Raw genomic sequence first — 12,467 nt, 5'->3', positions numbered from 1 at the left:
CACAAGGAACCCATGAGAGGTGGGAACAATTATTATTTCGTTTTTACTGATGAGGCAGGTGACACATGGAGGTTAAGTAGCTTGTCTGAGGTCACATAACCAGTCAGAGGTGTGGCCAGATTCAAACTCAGACAGACACAGACTGACTCCAAAGCTCCTGCTCATAATCTTCATGCTGTACCCCCTAAGCACCTTCAGACATGGACCAGCTATGATTTTATTCAGCCGGGATACCTTGTTATGTACCCCAGGTAAGGGCCTCAGTGACTGATGTCAAGGTTGAACAAACTCACACTGGGTCTTAGGATAAAAGTGACCTGTGGGCATTGACAGAATCATTTGCTGTAAACCAAAATAAAAGATAAAAATTAACCAGAAATGTTGTTACGAGTAGTGGCAAACTTTTCCAAAAGTCTTCCACCCTGACCATCAGCACTGACAGCAGGTCACCAAAAGAACCAAAGGGATGAGTGTGGAACAGTTCGGTTTTGGGTGTGGGTTTCTTTCTTTAACCTCTCTTAAAAGCTCTGGAACAAGGTAGCATAATGAACAAGATAAAAAATAAATTGGTACTACATTATGTACTTCTTTAGCTAACTTGTTCAATTGGAGCAGAAAAGTTTAATGCCAGGGTAGGGAAAGTGGCAAGTTTAGAATTCAACAGGGTTCGTCTGGTTTTCATTCTGCTCGTGCCTTCAAAGTCTACGGTTGACTGAGAGGCTCTTTGAAGAGCAAAACAAGACAGAGATGCTCGGATTGAAGCAAGCCCCAAAGGTTATTCCACTCCAGCTGGAGAGTATTTCAAATTACTCAGCTACCTTTTTGCTAACTGGGTTATGGGGAGGGCAGTTCTAAGTCAAAAATGAATTAATGATGTTTTATCTAGAGACATACATTCATGACATTGTTTTTTCATAAAAGTAAATTGCTTGCTCTCTGGTTAAGTCCAAGAGCAGAGTCATTTATGTGGATTTAGCATACACTTTCCGGTCCTAACATAATTCCCAGGCCTAGAAAATCTATTTATGCTTTGGCCCCCTTCTAATATTTGACTCAATTCAAAAAACCTGTAGTATGCGCCTCTGGTGTGCCCAAAATTGCACAATAACAGTCTGACACTTGCCCTCATGGAGTCTGCAGTAAGTTTGGGAGAGGATAGAACCCTATGAGTCTGTTTAACACATGGAATGCTTAAAGTTCAATGACTTTATAGACAGAAGAACAATCTTTCTGAGTAGTAGGAGAGAGTGGGAGTTGAGAAAGCTACAGAGAAGAAGTCATACTTGAGCCAGGCTTTGAAGCCCAGTTAGGAGTTCGCCAGCTGGTAACAAGAGTTGTGGGCAGAGAGAATTGTGTAAAAAAATGGACCAAGTTTAAAAAGTATCTGGCTTATTTGGTAAATCATAAGCGATCCCCTATACCTTCCAAGATATGCGATAAGAATTAACTAGAAGACGAAGGTAACGAGGAAGGTTGGGATCATGTGAAGACTATTTCATGCCATCATAAGTTTAGACTTGATCCAGTAGCAACGCAGAGTTGTCGAGGTTTTTAATCAGGAGAATAAAATGATCAAATTTAGGATGATAGCACTGATGGGAAAATATAATCAGGTTTAGTGTTCCAAGTGTCCTTTCTTTGATGCACTTAACAACTTGACCATGGAAATTACGTTCATTGCCTTTACCCTAAGAACATACAGAGGTCTTTAAGTTTCCTTAATTTCTTGTCTTTCTTGGAACATCTGGTCTGCAGTGGGGCACTGCCTTTTTCCCCCTCATCCATCTTGTCATTCCTGAAGTTCAAGGAAGGGGCAGTGAGTCATCAGCTCACCCACTATGGCTTTTTTTTTTTTGCTCCTTTATCTTCTTCCCCAAGTCAGTTTCTCAATCTCAAAATTGGGCTCTGTTGAGACATCTTGGGTGGGGCGTAATTGTAAAGCCATGATATTTTGAATAATCTCTGGCACTGAAAACTAGGTCTATATATTTATTTATCTGCTTTAAAAATTTTTTTCATTTTTAAATTAAAGTATAGTCAGTTATAATGTATCGATTTCTGGTGTACAGCACAATGTTCCAGTCATGCATACATACACATATGTTTGTTTTCATATTCTTTTTCATTAAAGGTTATTACAAGATATTAAATATAGTTCCCTGTGCTATACAGAAGAAATTTGTTTTTTAATCTATTTTTATATGTAGTGGTTAACATTTGCAAATCTCAAACTCCCAAATGTATCCCTTCCCATCCCGTTTCCCCCAGAACCGTAATTGTTTACTATGTCTGCAAGTCTGTTTCTGGAAAACCAGGTCTTTAAATACTGTTAATCCAGGAAGATTACCCTACAAAGAGCAGCTCTTTTGACCTCTGAATCACATATGACTGATAAAGAATAATCTATATTACTTTTCTTTGGTGAGGAGAAAGTGACCATAATACATAAATCATGATGTACAAAACAACTAGCTAATTAGAACAAAAATGGGGCGTGGGAAAGGTAGGAGAGGATGTGGATTGAATAGTCTTGCCTCGGGGGTGGATTACTCGATGAAGGCTTTCCCTATTCTAACGTTCATGCTTACAAAAGGAAGTACTTTCTTTTTCTGCCTTTTTTTTTTTTTAAACTTTAAATGCAGCCTAAACCATAGTTTCTTTCTTGCCTGGTATTGAGTGTATGCCAAATCTACCCTAAACTGCACAGATGGAAAAAATTAGTCTATGTCTGTGGTACCTCTGGGGTTGAATATTTTTAGTACTTAAATCTTTAGCTAAAGCTTCTTTCTTCCAAGACTCTCATAGCATCATTTGACTGTCATCCAATGGATAAACTTCCTGGGATAAAAATTAATAATATCATGTGTTTGTATATCCCTTTATAGTTTATCGTGATCTTTCACATACACTTTAATTTAATCCTCAGAATAACCTTGGGAGTTATATTTTACAAATCATGAAAGAAACCCTTAGTCTCAACACCAAAGACTTAGAAGAATTTAAGCCTGAATTTTGGTCTTCTCATCTTAATTTAGGGTTCTTTCCCACTTCCCTAACCTACCTTCAACCGGAGGTCTGTATTTCCCTCACTGGCTAGAAAACGTAGAATACTGCACTTCAACAAAAAATAAGAATTAAAAAAAAAAACATAGAACAAATTCTCTCTCACTAAGCCTCAAAACCTAGCCACTTTCATTCATTACTCCATTCAATAAATATTTTTTGAATGCCTACTATGGGCAAAATAGAAGCCAAGGATTCAGAACTAAATCAAGCAAAGTCTCCATTCTCCGGTGGAGCTAACACTTTGTTGAGGAGAAAGAAGAAAGGGAACTAACATTTATTGAGCGTCTACTGTATGCTGTTTTAAGATTACGTGCAACAACCCTAAGAGGTAGATCCAATTATCCTCACCACACAGTTCAGGAAAGTGAGGTGTAGAGGGATGAAAGAACTTGCCCAATGTCACACAGCTAGCAAATGACACCACTTTAAGATTTGGGAAAAGCCAGAATTAATTAGCCTAGTGACCATCTTTCATTTTCATTTTTCGCTATCCAAATAAAGTCAAGTTTTCCATGAGCTGTCTTCTTGAACACAGCCTTCCCTTGGTTGATTTTTGTTTTAAATTAAGAGGATGATGGATGGAGGGTTTAGCTCAGTGGTAGAGCATGTGATTAGCATGCACAAGGTCCTGGGTTCAATCCCCAGCACCTCCATTAAAGATAATTAAATAAAAACCTAGTTACATCCCTCCAAATAAAAATTAAGAGGGTTACAACAGCATCTCCCTTTTCAGTAGGGAGACTTGGTGTACTGGCATATGGATAAGAATGCAATTCTTACACACTCTGGAGAAAGGCAAAAAAGAAAAAAACTACAAAAACTCTTCATTTCCAGCTTTGCTATATCTCTATCTGGAAACAAAATCATTTTTACTCACCCAGATTTTTACCTTACAAGCAACAAAAGTTCACTAAAGAGTAAATACCTGTATATGTATGACTGAAACATTATGCTGTAGAATGGAAATTGACACAACATTGTAAACTGACTAGACTTCAATTAGAAAAAAGAGTAAATACATGTTCTTTAAACTTTGTGTGTGTCTCAAATATTTTATAATAAAAAAAGGGAATTAAATGACCACCTTTTGCAAATGGCTCTAGTCTCAGCCTTCCTTATAAGCTTGTGTTTAAAATCTACTTATGTGGAATTTCGGAAGCAGTCTTGCCTCAAATGAGCACTGCTGAATCTTCTTAACAGATTAAGTATTTATTATGAGAGGAGCAAAAACAGGTATCAGATCCATAGTCAAGTTTTGCTTTTTGAAACTTGTGGAAAAGTGGGTTGACAAATAGCTAAAGATTAATTGGATCTGCCAAATATGGGCACCATCGAAGTTTGCCCACCAGAATGCATGTCTACACCTCCATTCACACAATCCACTTCCTCTGGAAAAGGGCCCATGGTAAGAGTAGGCATATGGGAATGATTCACTTGGGGAAAGCTGTACCCAGAATATCAAAACAGTTTGCTTTCTGTCTCTATATCCTTGCCATAATTTTTCTACCCAAAGGAACCACCTGCTATTATGGCTGTGACACCTGAAAAGCTTTCTGTATATTGCAAGAGATTGCTCATGTGTGGGTGGATTTACAGGCTGTTCAGTGGTATTTTCAAAAATGTTTTTTTTTCTTGGGAAAAACAGTCTCAGAGACTGGAACATTGCCTTGTCTTATCAAAATTGCTCTGTAGCCTTGTCCATAAATTCATTAAAACATTGAGCTACAGATGGAATTCAGTAGAAGACATACTGAGCTAATTTCCTTTGCATGATGCTACCCAGAGAAATCAAGCTGTCAGTATCCTGAAGAACCAGCCCTCAAAAAGAGATGGTGGCCAAAGCCATGGAAAGCAGGAAAGACTAAAGAGCTTGCCCTTCAAAACTTTTTTCCATCCCGCCAAATTCATTTTTTAATAGAAATTTATTACACAAGAAAAGACTCAATGTGTTTGACTCAAGATGGTTGCACAGTGATAGTCAAGATGACAAGTAGTAGGCTGTGAAAAATCTTGAATTATAAATCTTTCTTGATACTCCAAGGTATTTTCATAAAAAGGAATGACAGAAACAGGATTTGGGGCATACAGAATGTCATACTGTAGGCTGACTAGAGACAATCATCTCTAAATCATGCCTTTTCTTTATCAAATTTGATTTCAGTCACTTAACAAATATTTAATGATCATCCCTTATGTGCAGACATTATATTATATTAGCTGTTATAGCAATGAACAAAACATTTAAAAAAATTCTCCCCTATGTGCCTTTCAGCAAGGCATAGCGTAAAAAGCTAAAAATTACATTTCCCAGACTCTCTTGCAGCTAGAAATTCAAACATAATTTACTTTTTGCCTGTCAATATGCACTTGCACAAGTCTTGAATTCAGAGCTAACTTAAGTGGGAAAAAGGCAGTGATAGCACATCAGTTACCCATTTTGCTCATGTAAAATGACTGTGGTATGCCTCTGCAGCCCACAGATCTTGTAGAGACTTCCTGATGCTGGGATCATGGATGAGGTGATGTGTTTCTGGAACTACAAAGTAGTTGGTGGCTTTCTGACCCCTGTCTTCTAGATTATGGCAGATGTAGAAGTTCCTCTGGCAGGCCAGTTCTGTGGCATTATATTCTGGGATCATTCCTGATGGCCCAGCCTAGAGCATGCTTCTACAGCCCTTCAAGGTTTGCAAGCCCTAACTTCACTGACATTTCAGTTATCTTTGCTGTGTAATGAACACCCTCCGAACTTAGGTTGGCTGGGCATTTCTGCTGATCTCACCTGGGCTCACATGTGTGGTTGTATTTAGCTGTCAGCCATGCCAAGCTAGAAGGTCCTAAGTGGCCTCCTTCATATGTCTGGGATCTTGGCAGGGATGCCTAAAAGTCTGAGCCCTCTCTCTTCACGTGGTCTCTCATCATGCAATAATTCAGCCTGAGCTGCTTTATATGAAGGCTGCCTTCCAAAAGGGTGAAAATGGAAGCAAGAACCTCTTATGGTCTGGGAGTCCTACAACATCACTGCTGCCTCATTCTACTTGTCAAAGTTAATCAGAGGGCTAGCCCAGATTCAAGGGAAAAGAAAAATGGATTCCATTTCTTTTTGGGAGTTGTAGCAAAGTCACATTGCAAAAAGGTATATGGGGTGGGAAGGACTGTTGTAGCATCAATCTACCACAACTGTATTAAATCCCTTCCTGCTTCAGATAACTTGAGTGGTTTCTGTTATCTGCAACTGAACTCTGACTGATTCAGAAAGCAAGCAGGGAGACCAGATAGGCTGCTGCAGTAGCCCATGGGATAGAGGAAGATTTGGGGCATATTTGAAAGAGCTCACAGGGCTCTAATGGATTGGAAGTGAGTATAAGAGAAAGTGAGGAAGATGTGAAGGACAGAATTAAGAATGACTCCAAGGTTTTGTGATCTCATTTACTGAGTTGAGGAAGAACATGTTCGGAGAGAAAAGAGTTTGTTTTTGAACAACAAAATCCTACTGTATAGCACAGGGAACTATATTCAATGGCTTTTAATAATCTGTAATGAAAAAGAATATATATATATATGTATAACTGAATCATTATTCTGTACGCCAGAAACTATCTCAACATTGTGAATCGACTGTACTTCAAAAAAAAAAAAGGAGTTTGGTTTTGAATATGCCTATTGGACATTGATCAGGCAGTTAGATATAAGATTCTGGTGTTTTAGGGAAGAGGTGTGGGCCACAGATATAAATCTGAGAGCTATTTGTATATAAAAACATTTAAAGGCATGAGATGATGCAATTGAGGGAGTAGACAGAGGTAAGATTGAATCTTGGAACAGCAATGTTGAGACTTAGGGAAGATGAATAGAATCCTTTTTTAGTGCTTATCAGAGTCCCTGGATACACTTGTTAACAATGTAGATGCCAGGATCCCACTGCCCTCAATTCTGATTCAGAACACACAAGGAGGCCTGGCGATCTGCATTGCTGACAAGCTCTTTAGGTCATTCCGAAGAGGGTAATTTGGAAGTACCCTTTGAAAAACACTGACATAGACTACCGTCAATCTAAGAAAGCATTTTAACGGGTCCTTAAGTTCAAGAATACTTCTTAGTGGGGAGGGTATAACTCTGTGGTAGAGCACATTCTTAGCATGCACAAGGTCCTGGGTTCAATCCCCAGTGCCTCCATTAAAATAAATAAATAAACCTAATTACCCCCCCCAAAGAACAACAAATAAATACAAAAATTTTTTAAAAGAATACTTCTTTTTTCCTCCCCACTTCCTCTAGTGGATCATACATGAAAGACCGGTGAGATGCTGAGAGGGAAAGTGGGGCCTTCTCTTTTTTCTAGTTGCCTTTTACAGGGTGGGTGAAGGCGATCTATGAACTTCTGCCTGGTAAGTGGGAGAGGGTACAGGCCTAAACATAGTGTCTACCCTCCAAGAGAGAAGTACTGCTCCTTTATATACCCAACTTGCTGCCCAGTGATAACAATTTATGAAGCAAAACTAAAAGCAAAGCAATATTTATTTGGCCCCTAATTATAAGTAGCATATGCTCCTTCCATATCTCAGGGAGAGACGAGCAGTCATGTTCTTCTTGTTTCACGGAAGCTTTAGAGAAGATTAAATGAAAAGCAAATGCTTAGCAGCTGTCTGCAGCTTTTACTCTCCTATCAAAATTAATGCTGATTAGGCCCCTGTAAAGGGAAAATGCCCATCACTGTTTATATCATCACTGAATTCTTACTGACAGTGAGCCTGTGTTTCTCAAATATAAAAATGTGAATGTACTTCCACTTGGACCTCATCTGGGACTGTGAGTCAAATGTGGTGGTGGTGAAATTAAACGGACATATTCTCCCTTGTGCAGTTCAGTGGTTGTAAGGGGGCCTGAAGCTGCAAGAGCCATGTGCTAGGATAATGATTGCATTGATTAAATGCCAATTACTCCTGGACCCTTTTCAAAGGCTTCTGCTGCCGAGTTGAAACTGGGCTTTCTGTCTCGTATTAGATCAGATCTCTGTAATCCAAGGTGATAGCTGGTTTGGGCTCTCTGGCAATTACTTGTGTCATGTACTTTAATCAACAGCGTGCTTACTATTAGAACAAGTCTCCACACCCACTATGAAGCATTACTCAGGCTCTGTTCCCCCGGCCCCCACCCCACTCATGAACCTGAGCTTTTGACCCATACATGACTAAGTCACTGGGAAGAATCATCCTCAGTGGGATGGGGTTAGCCCTCCAGCTGGAGCTGGACCTTTACCACAACCAAATGCCTGTCTGGAGGGATGACGGATCCTATCAGCCCAGCCAGAGGTCAAGTTACCTGTCTCACTGGGTATCAATCTTCAGGCTGGCACCCAGCAAGCAATTAATTCTCCTGTTTAGCATATGCTTCCATTAGCAGATACTTAGAAAGGGCCTATGCTTGCATATTGTCCTCAAGGTAATTCTTTCCAACAAAGTTTTGGATCTAATCACCATCATAGGCTGATTTTGCCACCATCTTTGAAATATCCAGCAGACTACACAAGAATGTGGAAGGACTGAGGATTGAGCCAAAAGGGTGACTTAAGTCACCAACTTGCTCTGGGACCTTAGGTATCTAATTTCAAAACAAGGGTGTTGGGCAGTTTGTTTTCTGAGATCCCTTCCAACTCTAGCATTCTATGGATTAATTTCATTTTTGCAGAGAGATTCTCTTTTTTTAATGAACAAATTTTATTTGTTTTTTATTGATGAACAATCAGTTACAATGTGTCAGTTTCTGGTGTACAGCACAATATCCTAGTCATGCATATACATACATACATTCATTTTCATTTTCTTTTTCATTAAAGGTTATTACAAGGTATTAAATATAATGTCTGTGCTATATGGAAGAAATTTGTGGGTTTTAATCCATTTTTATATATAGTGCCTAACATTTGTAAATCTCAAATTCTCAAATTTATCCCTTTCCCCTGGTAACCATAAGATTGTTTACTATGTCTGTGAGTATGTTTCTGTTTTGTAGATGAGTTCATTAGTGTCTTCCTTTTTTACTTTTTTTTTTTTAGATTCCACATAGGAGTGATGGTATTTTTCTTTCTTTTTCTGGCTTACTTCACTTAGAATAATGATCTGTAGGTCCATCCATGTTGCTGCAAGTGGCATTATTTTATTCTTTTTTATGGCTGAGTAGTATTCCAGTGTATAAATATACCACAACTTCTTTATCCAGTCATCTGTTGATAGGCAGAGAGATTCTTATTCATTTGCCAGGGGCACTGATTTGCTAAGGCTGCCATAACGAAGTGCCACAACTGGGGGTCTTAAACAACATCAATTTATTACCTCACAGTTCTGGAGGCTGGAAGTCCAAAATCAAATGTTGGCATGGCTGGTTCCATCTGAGGGCTGTGTGAGAAGGATCTGCTCCAGGGCTGTCTCCTTGGCTTGCAGACAGCTGTCTTCATTTTCACATAGTGTTCTTCCTTTATATATGCCTGTCTTCAGATTTCCTCTTTTTAATAGGACATCAGTCATATTGGATCAGAGCTCATCCTAAAGGCCTCATTTTAATTTGATTACCTCTCTCAAGACCCTTTCTCCAAATAAGATCACGTCCTGAGGTACTAGGGGTTAGGACTTCAACATATAAATATTTGGGGAACATAATTCAACTTATAACAGCAATTAAACATCAACTATTGGTAAGGAATAAAGAATAATTATTTGACTTTAAGGCTGATGACTGACAGGGGCACAATCAGCTAGCAAATAAGTATAAATTGTTGAATTTATTTTGTATACTCTAATGACTTAAACCCACACCAATATTAATCTTTATCTCCACATATGGATTTTATGTAAGAATCGGCTTTGAATCCCTTTGTACCTGAAACTCTCAGCTTTGCCATACTTCATAATGTTTTCATTTGTTTTTATAATTGAATGTGAAACTTCTTGAAAAAGTCCTATGATTATTTAACCAATTATTGCTCAAAGGAGCCTCATAGGATTTAACAAGTGATAGATGATTATTTAATTAAATGACCTTGCCGAGATTTGATTGAGTTTGGCCATCAGAGGATATAATTATGAGTGGAATATGCTTTTCTGTGCTGATTGAGCCTCCTGATCAGATAGTGCTATTTATGTTAAGAAGAGAGAAAAAGAATGCATTAGATTATGCTGACTCATACCTACACATTTGGCTTTAATGGAAATAAATGAAAGAGCTCATTTCAGTATGAACAAGGACAGACTGGGGTGGGACAGAGTATTGTCTCTAAACAAACTGGCTGAAGTCCGGATTTATCAGCAAAAGTACACCCTTTTCATCACTGGTCTCTTCTCAGAGCCCTCTCTAGCCTGCAAATCCACTAGGTGGAGCAAAGGCCCAGGAATGAGCTGACCAGGAGTGCACACAAGCAAATTTACAGCCCTTCCTTTTTCTCTACAAAATTTAGACAAAGGTTGGGGGAAAATTGGGTTTCTGAAACTGCTTAAGATCAAATGCTCCCTGCTCATTAAAATGGATAGTAGTCCAAAAATAAAGAAACTCAGCTTTGCTGAGCTGGACACGATTACTAAACACACAGGAGGCACACCCATCTTGGACTCTTTCCTCATGGCTTGGCTCTCATTACACATTTCCTTTCTGCTTTCATTGGTGGCAGATGGAATTTGGGGCAGACCTTTTACCCAGGCTCCTGTAGTCAAAAGATCCTACGCTTAGATCATACATTTCCTTTTTTCTGCTTGTGATAACCATCCTAAAGTTCTGGTGGCAACCTGTTTTCTATTTAAGCATATTCTCTTTGATCCCAGGCCCTTGGATTAACACTTCCTTCCTTAGATTCCAATCTTGTCTTTTTTTTCCTGCACTTATGGATTGTTGGTTAGCTAAGCAGGGGCCAGGAACTTGACTGATATTTATTTCAGGGCTTTAAAGGTGTAGAGGGGGACTATCCTTGGTTCCCCATCAAGTTTTTGTCCCTTCTGCAAAACCTAATCTGTATGCCTTTGCTTTCAAACTGCAGGGGTTAAATGTCTTGTGTCTCAGTCCAAATCGGCTACCAGTGGAAGACATGGTTTTATTTATATATTATAATCATCATTCCAGAACCACACAAGTCCAAACTCTTGCAGAAGGAAATGATGAAGGAGGTAAATTCCAAATCCAAGATTATTCTGTTTTCCATGGCTATGACTCTGTGGCAGGATAATTTATTGAAATATGAATTTCTCTGCCTTCTTCCTATATTTTCTCCTCCCCTTTGATCGAAGCAAGTTAGATAGGCCCTCAATAATTTCTCATTTTAGAGATGTTTTGTAGAATGATCTTGCTGTCTTTAGATAAAACCTGAGTTCACTGAAGAGAGTATTTGCCATGTCTTTGAAGGAAGCAGAAAAAGAGAAGGAGAAAATTTCCCAAGAATATGAAGAATTTTGAAGTGTAGAGGTAAGAGTGGGTAAGACTACCCACCATGATTGGAGAGTCTTGAATCAGGTCAGTGGCCAGCTCTGGGGTAACCAATGTTGGCTGACAACTGGCAGGGTTTGTACCAGGCAAGACCCCAGGACCATGCACAACCCTTGAAGGGGGGATCCCCAATAATGATTATATTTTCTGCCAATAAAGCTGGATGGGGACTCAGAATAGGATTTAAGTTGATTCAAAGAAAATTAAAAAGTGAGATGATTCTTGCATATGTGAGTTTGTTTTCTAAGCTTCATATTGGCTACACTATAGTTAAGAGTTCATTATGGAGGTCTGAGATTGACTAGGAGCTGGGTAACATGGTGGCTAGGACTCTGGTCTTAGGACAAAGGTGCTTGGGTTCAAATCTCAGCTCTGTCATGGACTAGGTGTGAATCCTTGGGCAAGTTATTCAGTATCTGTCCACCCCAATCTTCCCCCTCTGTGAAATGGAAATAATAATAGTACCCACCTTACAAGGTCCTGGTTGAATTAAATCAAATCATACATGCAATGTGTTTAGAAAATCGGTGCCTGCATAAAGAAAGATAAAGAAGGACATTTTATAATGATTAAAGGAGTGATACAAGATGAGGATATTACACTCACTAATATATATGTACCCAATATAGGAGCACCTAAGTACATAAAACAATTACTAACAGAGATAAAGGGGGATATTGATGGGAATACAATCATAGTTGGAGATTTTAACACCGCATTAACATCACTAGACAGATCTTCCAGACAGAAAATAAATAAGGCAACAGAGAAATTAAATAATACAATAGAAAAAATAGATTTGGTGGATATTTTCAGAGCATTACACCCCCCCAAAATAGGATATACATTCTTTTCAAGTGCACATGGAACATTTTCTAAGATTGATCATGTACTTGGGCACAAAAGAAACCTCAACAACTTTAAGAAGATAGAAATTA

Source organism: Camelus dromedarius, chromosome 21 (genome assembly GCF_036321535.1).
Source record: "Camelus dromedarius isolate mCamDro1 chromosome 21, mCamDro1.pat, whole genome shotgun sequence".
In the NCBI taxonomy this organism is placed as follows: domain Eukaryota; kingdom Metazoa; phylum Chordata; class Mammalia; order Artiodactyla; family Camelidae; genus Camelus; species Camelus dromedarius.
Note: the sequence above shows the minus strand (reverse complement) of the source record.